Source organism: Ornithorhynchus anatinus, chromosome 10, assembly GCF_004115215.2.
Source record: "Ornithorhynchus anatinus isolate Pmale09 chromosome 10, mOrnAna1.pri.v4, whole genome shotgun sequence".
Lineage (NCBI taxonomy): Eukaryota > Metazoa > Chordata > Mammalia > Monotremata > Ornithorhynchidae > Ornithorhynchus > Ornithorhynchus anatinus.
The window spans coordinates 35,076,128-35,089,536 of record NC_041737.1 but is presented as its reverse complement, the minus strand read 5'-3'; the positions used below and the strand labels follow the sequence as shown (position 1 = coordinate 35,089,536).

At 43.2% G+C, this 13,409-nt stretch overlaps 1 non-coding gene across 1 annotated transcript; it reads right to left on the bottom strand.

The window, feature by feature from the left end:
• Nucleotides 1–5,316: 5,316 nt before the first annotated feature.
• Nucleotides 5,317–5,453, bottom strand: MIR1352 (microRNA mir-1352). Its single transcript, NR_034710.1, has one exon. It is a non-coding gene; the product is annotated as a microRNA mir-1352 (primary transcript).
• Nucleotides 5,454–13,409: the final 7,956 nt, after the last annotated feature.

Genomic DNA, 13,409 nt, shown 5'->3' with positions numbered 1-13,409 from the left:
TCTTGGCCTTGGCTTATCACTTGGTGTTACATGGGGGCAGTGAGGGTTTGGGAATGAAGGAGGCAGCAGGTCTGGGTCTTTATGGCCTTATGCAGTGGTGGCTTCCTGGGATTCCTCTTGCTGCTACCCCACCGTGATGGCCAACTGTATATAGAAAAATAAATCCAGAGGATTTTTCAGACTTGAAGGAGGTGACTCATTTTAACGCATTTTATGGACTATCCACGAATTTGCAGGCAGTTAGCAACTTTGGTTCCTGGAAAGTCAAGAGCATCACCTCCAGATGCTGAATTTGAAAGAGGATCATCTCCAAGGTGGAAAGAATTAGGATCCGTTCAAATCTCTCTATACATTGTTTTACTGAGTCTGTCTCCCAATTTGCAGTAATCAATTAGGATATAAGCTCTGTTGTGGGCAAGGAACGTGTCTACCAACTCTGATCTACAGTACTCTCCCAAACACTTAGCACAGTGCTCTGCACACATGATAACTCAGTAAAATCAAGATCACTGATTTACTGATGGAATGCAGGCTTTCCCCTGAAAGTAACACCTGCATTCTATATGAATACTTCATTAAGATAAAATGAGGAAAAATTATCTGAACTCCAGGTGTGCTTTTTTAAAGTTATTACAAGATAATCTTTGCAGAAACTGCATGCTACAGTTTCCTTATCAATCCCCGAAATTTGACTTATTCAGAAAATCCTTCAACTAGAAGACATAGGCTGGCCTTCAAGGTGCAATAGAGAGGTTTCATGAGGGAATAGAAAACACTGATTTGGCAATTAAACTGATGAGAATAATGTATTTCATTACACTTACTCTGAATATTATAAATGAGCTGTTAGACCTTACTGAAGTGTACCTATCAATTTTCATAACAAAACAATCAGTTTCAATACAATATACATATTTATCACATGACTTTAGGATTTGATTCCATGTCTTTCTCCCTTTCTCTGGCCTATCTTGTTAATTTCTTTATACGAAGCAATTGAAATCTCAGTAGCCTGATCTCCCCCTTCATTATCTCCAAATTCTGTTGGTTCCTCCTCTACAGTATTTCCAAAATATTACTCTCCATTCAAGCTTCCTCCACAGTGGTCCAAGATCTTTGTGGATTAGTGGAAAAAGCATAGGCTTGGGAGTCAGAGGTCATAGGTTCTAATCCTGGCTGTGCTGCTTATCAGCTGTGTGACTTTGGGCAAGACACTTCACTTCTCTGTGCCTCAGTTACCTCATCTGTAAAATGGGGATTACAACTATGAGCCCCACATGGGACAACCTGATTACCTTGCATCAACCCCAGTACTTAGAACAGTGCTTGGCACATAGTAAGCTCTTAAAAAATACCATCATTATTATTTTATTATTATATTAGCTTGATTTGACTACTGAATCATGCTCTTTGCTAATTTCCCTTTCTTCAGTATATCAACTCTCCAGTTCCGGTTCATTCTACATTCATTCATTCAGTCATTTATTGAGTGCTTACTGGTGCAGTGCATTGTACTAAGCACTGGGAAGATTACACTATAACGGAAACATTCCCTGCCCACAAGTTTACAGTCTAGAGGGGGAGACAGACAGTAATATAAATAAATAAAATTTCAGATATGAATATCTGAACTTCCTCCCTATTCATATCAGACCATCTACCATTTTCTAAATCTTCAAAAATCTCAGAAATCATATCTGTGATTTCCAGGAATAGGCCTTCCCAGACCAAGTCCTTTATTTCCCCTCTCCACCCTCCTCTCTGTATCAAATATGAAGGACTTTGATAGTCATCCCTATCCCATAATATTTATGTAAACAGTTTTATACACTTCTACTTCCTCTAACCCTAATCTATGTTAATGTCTGTCTCCCTCAGTAGACTGTAAGCTCCTTGCAGGCAAAGATTCCATCTACCAAGTCTGTTTCATTGTAATTTCCCAAGCTTTTAGTACAGTGCTCTGCACACAGTAAGCCCTTAATGAATATCATTGATTGACTGATTGACCTGAATTATATTTGGTATTCTTAGCCTGGTCATATCATGGTTCTATAAAGTTCAAGATTTTGCTTTTTGTTTTTTGTCTTCCACCTGAGAGTGCCTGTAGTTTGGGCACTTCACTTCTCTCTACCTCAGTTTCCTCTGTAATATGGGGATTGTTATTATCACCTCTTTCCCAATTTGGTGAGCCTCATGTGGAGCAGGGGGTATATCTGACCTGACTATCTCATATCTACACTTAGTACAGTACTTGATACATAGAAAACATTTAAGAAATACTGCAATTAATATTAATCAAAAATTAAAGTCAATTAATGAACTTCTGGTTTCAGCCCTGACTGGAAATATTTAAGTCTTGTCAGAGATCCAGGAGGGCATGTCTGGGAGCCTACCTCAAAAACATGTGGTGGTAATGCCTTTCACTCTCTCCATGGAATGATATCCATAAGTGTGTTTATAGGACTGTGAGCATTTTTGCAGATGTGCTTGTGCGCCTATGAAAGGTTTGTATTTATCGTAGCTGGTATAGTTAGTGAAATGTGAGCAGTTTTTTTCTCTTCTGGCTTTCCTTGATTTCTCCCTCTGTGTAGGAAAAAAACCTAAATTTCTCTATTTAAATCTAATAGTGGCTGATAATAATGGGTAGAACCGTGCATTTTCTCTGGTTCCTCTAGCATTAATCATGTTACGCCTGGTTTGCTTAACACAAAATAGATTATAATTACAATCCTATGGTTTTGGATCTGCAACCAAAACCTCATAAAGGGCATGAAGTCTAACACCATCTGTGGAGGACACGAGAACACTGGGAAGGCAAAGTGAATTGAAATGGAAGCAGTGAACATATGAGCAAATGGGTGCTGCTGGCATGAAGTAATCAGAAATGCAGTAGTCCTGAAGATGAGCAGCTTGGTCTAGAGGAAAGAGTATGGGCCTGAAAATCAGAGGACTTGAGTACTAATTCTACTTCTGTTACTTGTCTGCTGTGTAACCTTGGGCAAGTTCCTTAATTTATCTGTGCCTCAATTTCCTCATCTGCAAAATGGGCTTTCAATACTTATTCTCCCTCCTCCTAGACGGTGAACCCTGTAGGACAGGGGCTGTTTCTGATTTGATGAACTTGTGACTTCCCCAAGGTTTAAAGTGGTATTGGAAACATGGGAAGTAGTTAACAAATACCATAATTATTATTTGACGTTTGTGATATTAACAGTAAACTTCATCTGTATGCATATGTGTGATTGAAAAGTTCCGGATGTGAATAAGGATCTATTCCACCTTTTGCACTCCTAAAGATTGTTTTTAGCTATCTTATTAAAATATGTTATACTTAAAAGCAGGCACAATTTTTTATTCTGCCTTTTAGTTTCACAATCTTCTTGAAATATCTGCTGAAGAACAGCCATCCCTCTGCTGACTGCTGTATTCATAAGGGTCTGCTTCAAGGCAGGGAGGTGGGTAATGGCCCCACAGCCTCTTGAGCTGAACTCCCAGCCTACCTCAACCCAGGTCTTTAACAAGACCTGAGAGTCCTAAGGAACTTTCCATCCCTTTATCTCTTTGAAGCTTAAACCCAGTATGGCACAGTGGATTGAACACGGGCCTGGGGGTCAGAAAGTCAAGGGTTCTAATCCTTGATCCTCCACTTCTCTGCTATGTGACCTTGGTCAAATCTCTTCACTTCTTTGGACTTCAGTTAGCTCATCTGTAAAATGGGGATTAAGACTTTAAGATTTTAGCCCAGTGTGGGATAGGGAACGTGCCTAATCTGATTAGCTTGTATCTAGCCCAGCACTTAGAACAGAGCCTGGCACATAATAAGCTCTTAACGAATACCATAAATTTTATTATTATTAATAAACCCTCCCAGTCTTCTTTCTCCCTAAAATTCATATCCCTTTAAGGCTCATGAACTCATTCTGACAGGATAGGTTCTCTTACTGAGGAGCTTGTCCTATAATTGTGTGCTAAAACTACAGGGCTTTAAGAATAGCTTGTTTTGTACAATTATTTGTTGTAGCATTTCGGACAGTCTAGAGAAGTTTATATTTTGGGGGCTTTATTTCTTCCTCACTTTGGTTTTCCTTAAAATCACCTGGTAGAGGCTGCAACTTGATTGATAAAGGCTAGTCCTGTCCTGGGCAATGAAGATATCGGAACTGAAAGCTGAGTGCTGTGATGACCTTTTGTTATGGTATATCATATTCAACTGTGGTCCTTTGATGCAAAGGAGACTATCATTGGGCCTCCTCCTTAGTGGGAGGAGCCATATTCTTATATTTTGCTTTTTCACTCAATTCCTTTCTCAAAGACTCTACCTGCCCAGGGACTATTTGAAGCCATTTCCCACAGGAACAGAGAAGAAAAGGCTTTCAGTGTAGAGAAAAAGCATATTTATACAACGTCCTAGGTTTCCAAAGATAATCACCATCATAAAGCAAAACATTTTTAGGCGAGAATATTACAAGTAAGTTTAAATGCATTAGAATTTCTCATCCTTTCACAGGTTGGTGATAATTTACTGGCATTTAATAAATGAATGAATGGAAGGCAGCTGGATGAAAATTGGACTGGGTTTGCAGATAAAGGCTCTTCCATTTTTTTCATTATGCCTTGTTCCTCAGAAGACTACTAATTGAGCCTAGGGCTGGGAGCAGCCTGGCACCAGGCATCACCTGATATCATTGTGGAGAGAGGACTCCTTTCTTCTCGCTTTGGGCATATATTTCAGCTCCTAAATACAAAATGGAGCTTAAGAGGATGCAGAGAGATCATTAGATGGGCTTTATTCTGCCTTTTTATTATTTTTATTTGGATCTTGTGACCTCATGACAAAGGAAACAGTATCCACCATGTCATGATCAAGCTGGCATTGGGTTAGACTTAGGGCCTTAGTGTTTCTGAAAGAGGACCTGAGGTACTGAGTAGCTACAACTTCTCCAGTCTAGTATCTATTGGCTGACCTCAGGACTGGGGGGCTTAGGGAGATGGGGAAGGAGGATTAGAGGTTACTGAAGGGCAGAAGCTCCTCTTCAATCAGTGCCTATCACTGAGATCCCAGGCCTTGCACTGTTCCTTCTTGACTACAGTGAAGTTGAGATGTGCAAGTGAGCTAATGCACAGAGGGAGGATCAGAGATATTTGGTTCCTTTTCTGGTTCAATTTACACCTCAGATATCTCAGGGCTCTGGCCAAAGATGACAGAGTTGAGACCTACTAACAAAGAGATGAAATGGAAAGTTTTCATGAGGAACTCTGCCTCTTCCAAAGCACATTTGGGAGAACATTGACAGTGGAGCTCTGACCCAGGTTATTCTTGCGAGGGATAGAGAAATGCTTTCTAGAAAAATTATCTGAGGCAATAAAAGAGAGCAGAACAGTGACACTCCTTACTGTAGCTTTAGAAAATTCAGATCACAAATGTCACACTCCAATGTGTCCAACGTCACCGGGGCCAAGCCTGCCTTCCAGGGAACCAGGGAATACTGCAGCAGTTTGTGCCGGGGATACTTACCTGAACAGTGAATTAGGAACCATGGACTGTCTTTTCTCCAAGTAACCTCTCCAAGACTGTGGCTGAGGCACCCTAATCACTCTACCTCTCCTCAGATTACAACCCCTGCCCCTGGGGAACAGGATTCCTTACCCCATGGCCTGCTGTTTTGCAAGCTGCCTCACCCAGTGATTAGTTACATAATGTATCCTGCCTGGTCCCCTTCTGTCCTCCCTCTGATTCTCATCTCTCTGTCCTCTCTGACCTCTCCCCCAAGACCAACTCTCCCATCAGTAGCAACCATCAACTCCTCCCAATGTAGCCTATTATCTCCCTCCCAACATCTACCTATTCTACCACTCCATTTAACTGTGGCCTCTGGATCCCCTGCTCCACTGCCTGCTCACCACTGTTTCATTCATGACCCACTCCTATCCCACTCATTCCACCTTCTCACTCTCATCGGATCTCCTGACGCTCTTTCCAGGGGACTCACCTTTTCCAACCTACCCCAACTCAAAGTGTGAAGGAGTCAGCCTGCTCCTTGCACCTCAATTTCACTTCAGTACCACATTACCCTCCTTATTACTGCATGAAAAATTCACATCTTCTGTGCTTCCCACCACTATAGTTAGTAGTTATCCCCATCTAACGTCCTCTGAACCTATCTTTGTACATTGCAATGAAAGTTGACATATTTGTTTCCTACTGTCTCTCCTTCCCAACCCATTCACTGATGCCCGAAAGTGTCAATATCTATGTTGATCCCGTTGACCCTCCAGCCACCCCATTCAACACAATATTAAATTTTTCTACAAAACATCTCCTGGAACTGCACCTACCCCTTCAGCTAAACCAGGTACCACACCGATACACTCTCCGGTCATAGCTTAACTAGACTATAGAATCAGCTTTCTTTCTGATTTCCCAGCCTCCAGCCCCTTCCCTTACCAATCTGCTACACTCTTTTGCAGGGATTATCTTTCTGAAGCCTCACTCAGCCCATGTCTTTCTGCTCTTTAAAATCTCTCCATTGGCTCCCTGTATCCCTCTATATCTAGCAAAAACTCTTCATAATCAGCTTTAAGGCTCTCCACCAGCTCTTCCTGCCTTACAGATCTGCTCCCCGCATGCTCTTCTTTCCAACCTGCTCTTTTTATTCTCCCAAAATGAACCATTCAACAGTACCTCATCCTTTATTCTCCCACCTCCATCCCCTTACTCACACTATCCCTTGTATGAAATACCTTCCCAACACAATCCATCAGATCACAACTTTCCACCTCTTCTAACATGCCTCCCTTGATTAATTCCCAGTATCCCAAGTCTTATAAACACATCAGCCACCATTAGCATTTATGAACCTTCTTACTCCTCTTCAGCCCTTAGGTTCATCCTCAGCACTTAGGTAATATACGTTTTTTCAATTATACATCCAATTATAGATTTTGATTACTTTATAATTATTCTGATGTCTGGATCCCCCATTAAAATGTAACCTCCTTGTGGGCAGGGAATACATCACTTCATTATTTTGTACTTTCCGAGTGCTAACTACAATGTACTGCACTTCATGGACATTCAATAATTACTACTATTATTTCCATCACCAATTCTACTACTACTCTGCTGACCTCCAACTCCACCCCATATCAGCCTCATCATCATCAGACACTGCATTATTTCTGACTTCACCAACTCAGCCCTCTCTCCTCCAACTCATTATTCACCCCTTTTCCTAACAAATCTACCAAATGATATCACTCCCCAACTTTACAGTTTCCTAAAATGTCACCTCTTCCTGGAGGCATTTCCCAATTATTCCCTAACTTCTCTGACCACATCATCCCAACACCCACTCTTAGCATTTTTACATAAATTTATTCATTTTGTTCATATCTGCTTTTTCCTTATTTTGCTGTTAACATTTGCAACTATGTTTTTCTTCCATTCTGCCTCTATTGATCTCCCCTATTAGACTGTAGATGCCTCAAGGAACGAGACCATTAGTTATAAAATCTTTGAATGGATGATGTCTACTATCTTTATTGAACTCTCTAAATCAATTAATCAATCAATTGTATTTATTGAACACTTACTGTATGCAGAGCAGGTAGACACATTCCCTGCCCACAAAGAGCTTACAAACTAGAGGGTCAGACAGACAGTCATATAAATAATAAATTACAGATATAGATATAAGTGTTGCAGGGCTGAAGGGAGGGGGTTGAATAAATGGAAGAAATCAGGGCAACGCAGAAGGTAGTGGGAGAAGAGGAAATGAGAACTGAGTCAGGGAAGAACCCTTGGAAGAGATGTGCCTTCAATAAGACTTTGAAATTGGGGAGCAAAATTGTCTGTCTGATAGAAGAGGGAGGGTATTTCAGGCTAGAGGCAGAACATGGTGAGAGTTCAAAAGTGAGATAGACAAGATCAAGGTGCAGCAAGTAGGTTGGCATTAGAGGAGACAAATGTGTGGGCTGAATTATAGTAGGAGAGCAATGAAGTGAAGCCTATGGTAAGGAACTTCTATTTGAAGCAGAAGTGGAGGGCGATCACTACAGGTTCTTGAGGAGCAGGGAAACATGGCCTGAACGTTTTTTTAGAAAAATGATCGGGGTAGCAGAATTTAGTAGAGACCAGAGTGGGGAGAGACAGAAGGCAGAGAGGTCAATAAGGAGACCTCTAGACTGTAAGCTTCCCCCTCTAGACTGTAAGCTCATTATTTGCAGGGACGTATGTGTTTATTGTCGTATTGTACTTTCCCAAGTGCTTGCCGGTTTCACCTCTACAATATCGCCAAGATCCGCCCTTTCCTCTCCACCCAAACGGCTACCTTACTATTATGGGCTCTCGTTATATCCCGGCTAGACTACTGTGTCAGCCTTCTCTCTGACCTCCCTTCCTCCTCTCTCGCCCCGCTCCGGTCTATTCTTCACTCCGCTGCCCGGCTCATCTTCCTGCAGAAACGATCTGGGCATGTCACTCCCCTTCTTAAACAACTCCAGTGGTTGCCTATCGACCTCCGCTCCAAACAAAAACTCCTCACTCTAGGCTTCAAGGCTCTCCATCACCTTGCCCCTTCCTACCTCTCCTCCCTTCTCTCTTTCTACCGCCCACCCCGCACGCTCCGCTCCTCTGCCGCCCACCTCCTCGCCGTCCCTCGGTCTCGCCTATCCCGCCGTCGACCCCTGGGTCACGTCCTCCCGCGGTCCTGGAACGCCCTCCCTCCTCACCTCCGCCAAACTGATTCTCTTTCCCTCTTCAAAACCTTACTTAAAAATCACCTCCTCCAAGAGGCCTTCCCAGACTGAGCTCCTCTTCCCCCTCTACTCCCTCTGCCATCCCCCCTTTACCTCTCTGCAGCTAAAGCCTCATTTTCCCCTTTTCCCTCTGCTCCTCCACCTCTCCCTTCCCATCCCCACAGCACTGTACTCGTCCGCTCAACTGTATATATTTTCGTTACCCTATTTATTTTGTTAATGAATTGTACATCGCCTTGATTCTATTTAGTTGCCATTGTTTTTACGAGATGTTCTTCCCCTTGACGCTGTTTATTGCCATTGTTCTTGTCTGTCCGTCTCCCCCGATTAGACTGTAAGCCCGTCAAACGGCAGGGACTGTCTCTATCTGTTGCCGACTTGTCCATCCCAAGCGCTTAGTACAGTGCTCTGCACATAGTAAGCGCTCAATAAATACTATTGAATGAATGAATGAGTCTTCACACAGTAAGAACTTAATAAATATGAGCGGGATAGGATAAGTGATTGGGTTAATGTGGTAGCTGTTTGGATGGAGAGGAAAGAGCATATTTTAGAGATGCTGTGAAGGTTAAGCCCACAGGTTTTAGTGATAGAGTGAATATGTGGGTTGAATGAGAAAGACTAGTCAAGTATAATGCCAAGGTTATGGGCTTGTGAAACAGGAACGATGGTAACACTCTCTACAATAATGGAAAAGTCATGAGGAGGACAGGGTTTGGGTTGGAAGGAAAGGAGTTCTGTTTTGGTCATGTTAAGTTTGAGCTAATGGTGGGACATCCAAGTAGAAATGGCCCGAAGGCATGAGGTAATGTGAGACTGCAGAGAGGGAGAAAGATCAGAGAGGGAGATATAGATTTGGGAATCATCTGCAAAGAGGTGGTAATTGAAGCCATGGGAGTAAATAAGTCCTCCAAAGGAGTGGGTTTAGATGGAGAATAGAAGGGGACCCAGAACTGAACCTTGAGGGACTCCCACAGTTTAGGGGTGAGAGGCAGAGGAGGAGCCTGCAAAAGAGACTGAGAATGAACAGCCAGTGACAATGGAGGAGAGCCAGGAGAGGACAGTGCCAGTGAAGCAGAGGTTGGATAATGTTTCCACAAAAAGGGGATGCTTAGTACAGTGTTTTACACAAAGTAAGCATTCATTAAATACTGATTGATTGATTATACTGTATGTTTCAAGCACCAAGTTCAACTCTCTTCATACACTAGGGGTTTAGAGTAAAGCTCCGCATACAGTAGGCACTTAGTATCCATCTTGGTATTCAGTGGGTGCTCAGTATATTGCTCTACCCACAGTAATAATGATAATGACAGTATTTATTAAGTCAAGCATTGTTCTAAGACCTGGGGGAGATACAAGCTAATCAGGTTGTCCCACGTAGGGCTCACAGTCTTAATCCCCATTTTACAGATGAGGTAACTGAAGCACAGAGAAGTTAAGTGACTTGTCCAAAGTCACATAGCTGACAAGTGGCAGAGCTGGGATTAGAACCTATGACCTCTGACTCGCATGCCCGTGCTATTTCCACTGAACCATGCTGCTTTTCTATAGATGTTAAATGCAATTAGTTCCCATACAGTCCACTATACCAAAGGGCTGTATGTTACAGAATCCCTCATTAAGGAAAATAATTGTTGTACTCCTCTCACCTCTGACATCATGCCCACGTGCACCTCAGTTTCTTTTGATCTCTCATCACAAGTTTCCTAATTTCTGCCCTCATATTCTATCCATAACAGAAAGTGAAAACATCAGTTAAGAAAGATCTAACTGCCAAGCACACTGCTCATAATGGGCTTAGAACTGGTACTGATGAATGAGTAAGGCAAAATACCTGTCCTTGAGGAAATGGCCATCTAGTGCAGATAGATAGACATATAGCATGAAATGAACCATAAACTCGGAGATGTACTGAAGAGCCAGGGAAGTTATTTTGGGAGGAGCTAAAGCCAGTTGAGAAAAGCTTGATGAAGGAGGTAGGTGGGTTTAAAGGTTTTTGAAGTGTGGTAGGAATGCCTGGTTGGGGCAGAGCCTTTAGGGGAAAACCTGGTAGGTGAGATGGGGTGAGAAGAGTTTAGTGCAGTGACTGGTGGGGCAAGTGAGCTTGGATGGAGCAGAAAATACCAGCTGAGGGGCAGTTGGAACAGAGGATAGATGCTTAGTGTTTGCAGCAGAGGAAGGGAATTGGGAGTGGGGGAGGAGCACAGCATCTTTCCTTCTATCCAGCTCTGTGGCCAACTCAGAGTTCTTTATTGGAACTGGTGTTTGGGGAGAGAGAAAGCAGTGGGTGTGGGGAAGCAGACAGTAATTATCAGTCATCCCAGGTGAGATCCTATTAAAATAAGAACTGGCAAAAACACAGAAACCGGAGCTTAGTTGTTCCTTGTTTCCTGCTCCCTCTAAATATCAGAGGGAAGGGCTTTTAAACAATTCATCACTATACAATTGGCTGTCAGCGAGTACAATAATCTCTTTGAGCAGAACAGTGCACTTATTACAATGGTTAAATTACTGCTGCATGGAGAAATTTTATCCATCTTGGATTTTGAACAGCAATCATTCATGGGTGTTTTCCTGAGACTCTAAAAATTAATTGTAAACTATATTCAGAATTGCAAACACCTGGGCTTGTACATTCATACATATGGATAGGACGCCAATACAGATTAACTGTTTGTCTAAATAATGCCCCAGGCAGCACACTGGAAAAATTCCAGCTGATCCCCTGCCCCTCACTGCTTTATTTACTACTCCAGAATTTTTGGTGTTTATTTAATAAGTGAATGTATCTGCTTATTGTTGCATTCATAGTCTTGATGGGGAAAAACGAAGCCTCTCCCTGGGTCAATTAAGGCTTTCTTTGGGGGGTTTGTCTTCCTAAATGTTTCTTTTCCAGATGCTAAACAGGCAAATGAATCATTAACAAGATTCAGGACAGAATGTCCTGGTGGCTCTTCTTGAGGTATGGAGGGCTCCAGGGCCCTGGGGGTGGATAGATACCTCTGAGAACTTTGCCACCATCTTGGCAGACTGGCCCAGAGGTCCTGGATGCCAGCACACAAAGTCACCCCCTGACCATCCTCTACACCACTGGAAGCACAGGGTAGCTTCAGCCTTCTTCCTCTTCTAGGTGGAGTCATGGTCACCAGCTTTGGTGAATATACAGCTCCCTGAATGTTGCAGCTGACTGGAGGGGTCTTAGATCCACCTGAGCTGTGACATCACTTTCGGCAGGTTACAGGGAGCTAACTGGGGCGTTGGAGAGAAGTGTCAGTCTTTCCAGGCATGTCCAGCAAGAAGATTGGCCTAGGCCCCCTCAGAGCACAGGAGGGCAGGAGAGAGAGAGGCAGCATAACTCTGCCTGACCCTGAAAACTGGGACCTGCCCAGATCAAACTGCCAATGTTCGGCCCAGGCACAAACTGGCCTCACAGAAGGGCCTAAGCCTCAGACTGGACCAGGACCCAATCCCAACTAGATTTAGGGATTGGATTTGAGGAGGCCATAGGATTGAGATTTTATGCACCAACAGAAGCCTCCAGGGGTACAGTCAGTTGCCCTGCTCAGCCCCTCATCATTTCTCAGAATTGTAGGTGAGAGACTTCCAGACTGGGGCCTGGGTGGATGAGACGAGTCCACTGTCCCCATGGCCTCTTCACTCCCCAACCCTGCCCGATCAATGTGTGAGCTCACTGCCTCTCTGCTCAGCCAGAGTGCCACAGTTGATAAATCCATTAAATCCATACTGGAAATCTGTTGAAGCTTGAGTCTCCAAGGGAACCCTCATACACCCAAGAAGGGAAGAATGTCTGCACAGTGGGGTCACTTGGCAACTCAAGCTTTAATGGATTTCCATTATGGCTTCCATCTCCTGGCTTAGCTGGCTCTGTGAAAAGCAAGCTCAGTCACAGCAGCAAAGCCTATGACTCAGGTGGCTGCAATCCCCCTGCCAGTCAATCCCGCTCTCCTAAAGCTGATCCTTTTTCTGTCCAGGGTTCTCCCTGCCCTGGCTTGTAGTTGGCAACCAGAACGGTGAAGCAGCTCCATTTGGTAAAGCAACAGATGATTACCTGGAGAATCTAGCATCCTCATTGTCAACATTGAATTCAGAATTTACCTTGCCAAAGGCCTGGTTCAATTCACCCTAAAATTATCCTGGCTGGGTCCTGCTTTCCCCGTGGAGAAACACAATAATAATTATGGTATTTGTTAAGTGCTTCCTATATGTCAAATACTGTTCTAAGTTAATGAGGTCTGATACAATCTCTGTGCAACATGGAGCTCACAGTCTAAGTAGGAGGGAGAGAAAATATTAAATCTCCATTTTGCTGTTGGGGAAACTGAGCTACAGAGAAGTTAAATGACTTACCCAAAGTCACACAAGAGATAAGTGGCTCAAGTCCTCTTATTCCCTGGGCCCTTGCTCTTTAGAAGGCTTGAAAAAGGTTAAATAGAGTTATGTATAATAGAGAAAAATATGGATGTTAGAAGACCTATTCCAAAGGGAACCACATCGATCCTTCTAGAATCCTGAGAAAACTTTCAAAGACAGAATGAATACTGGACTGGAGAGACCACCTAGAAGCATCATGGCTTAGTGGAAAGAGCACAGGCCCTGGAGTCAGAAAACCTGAGTTCTAACCCTAATTC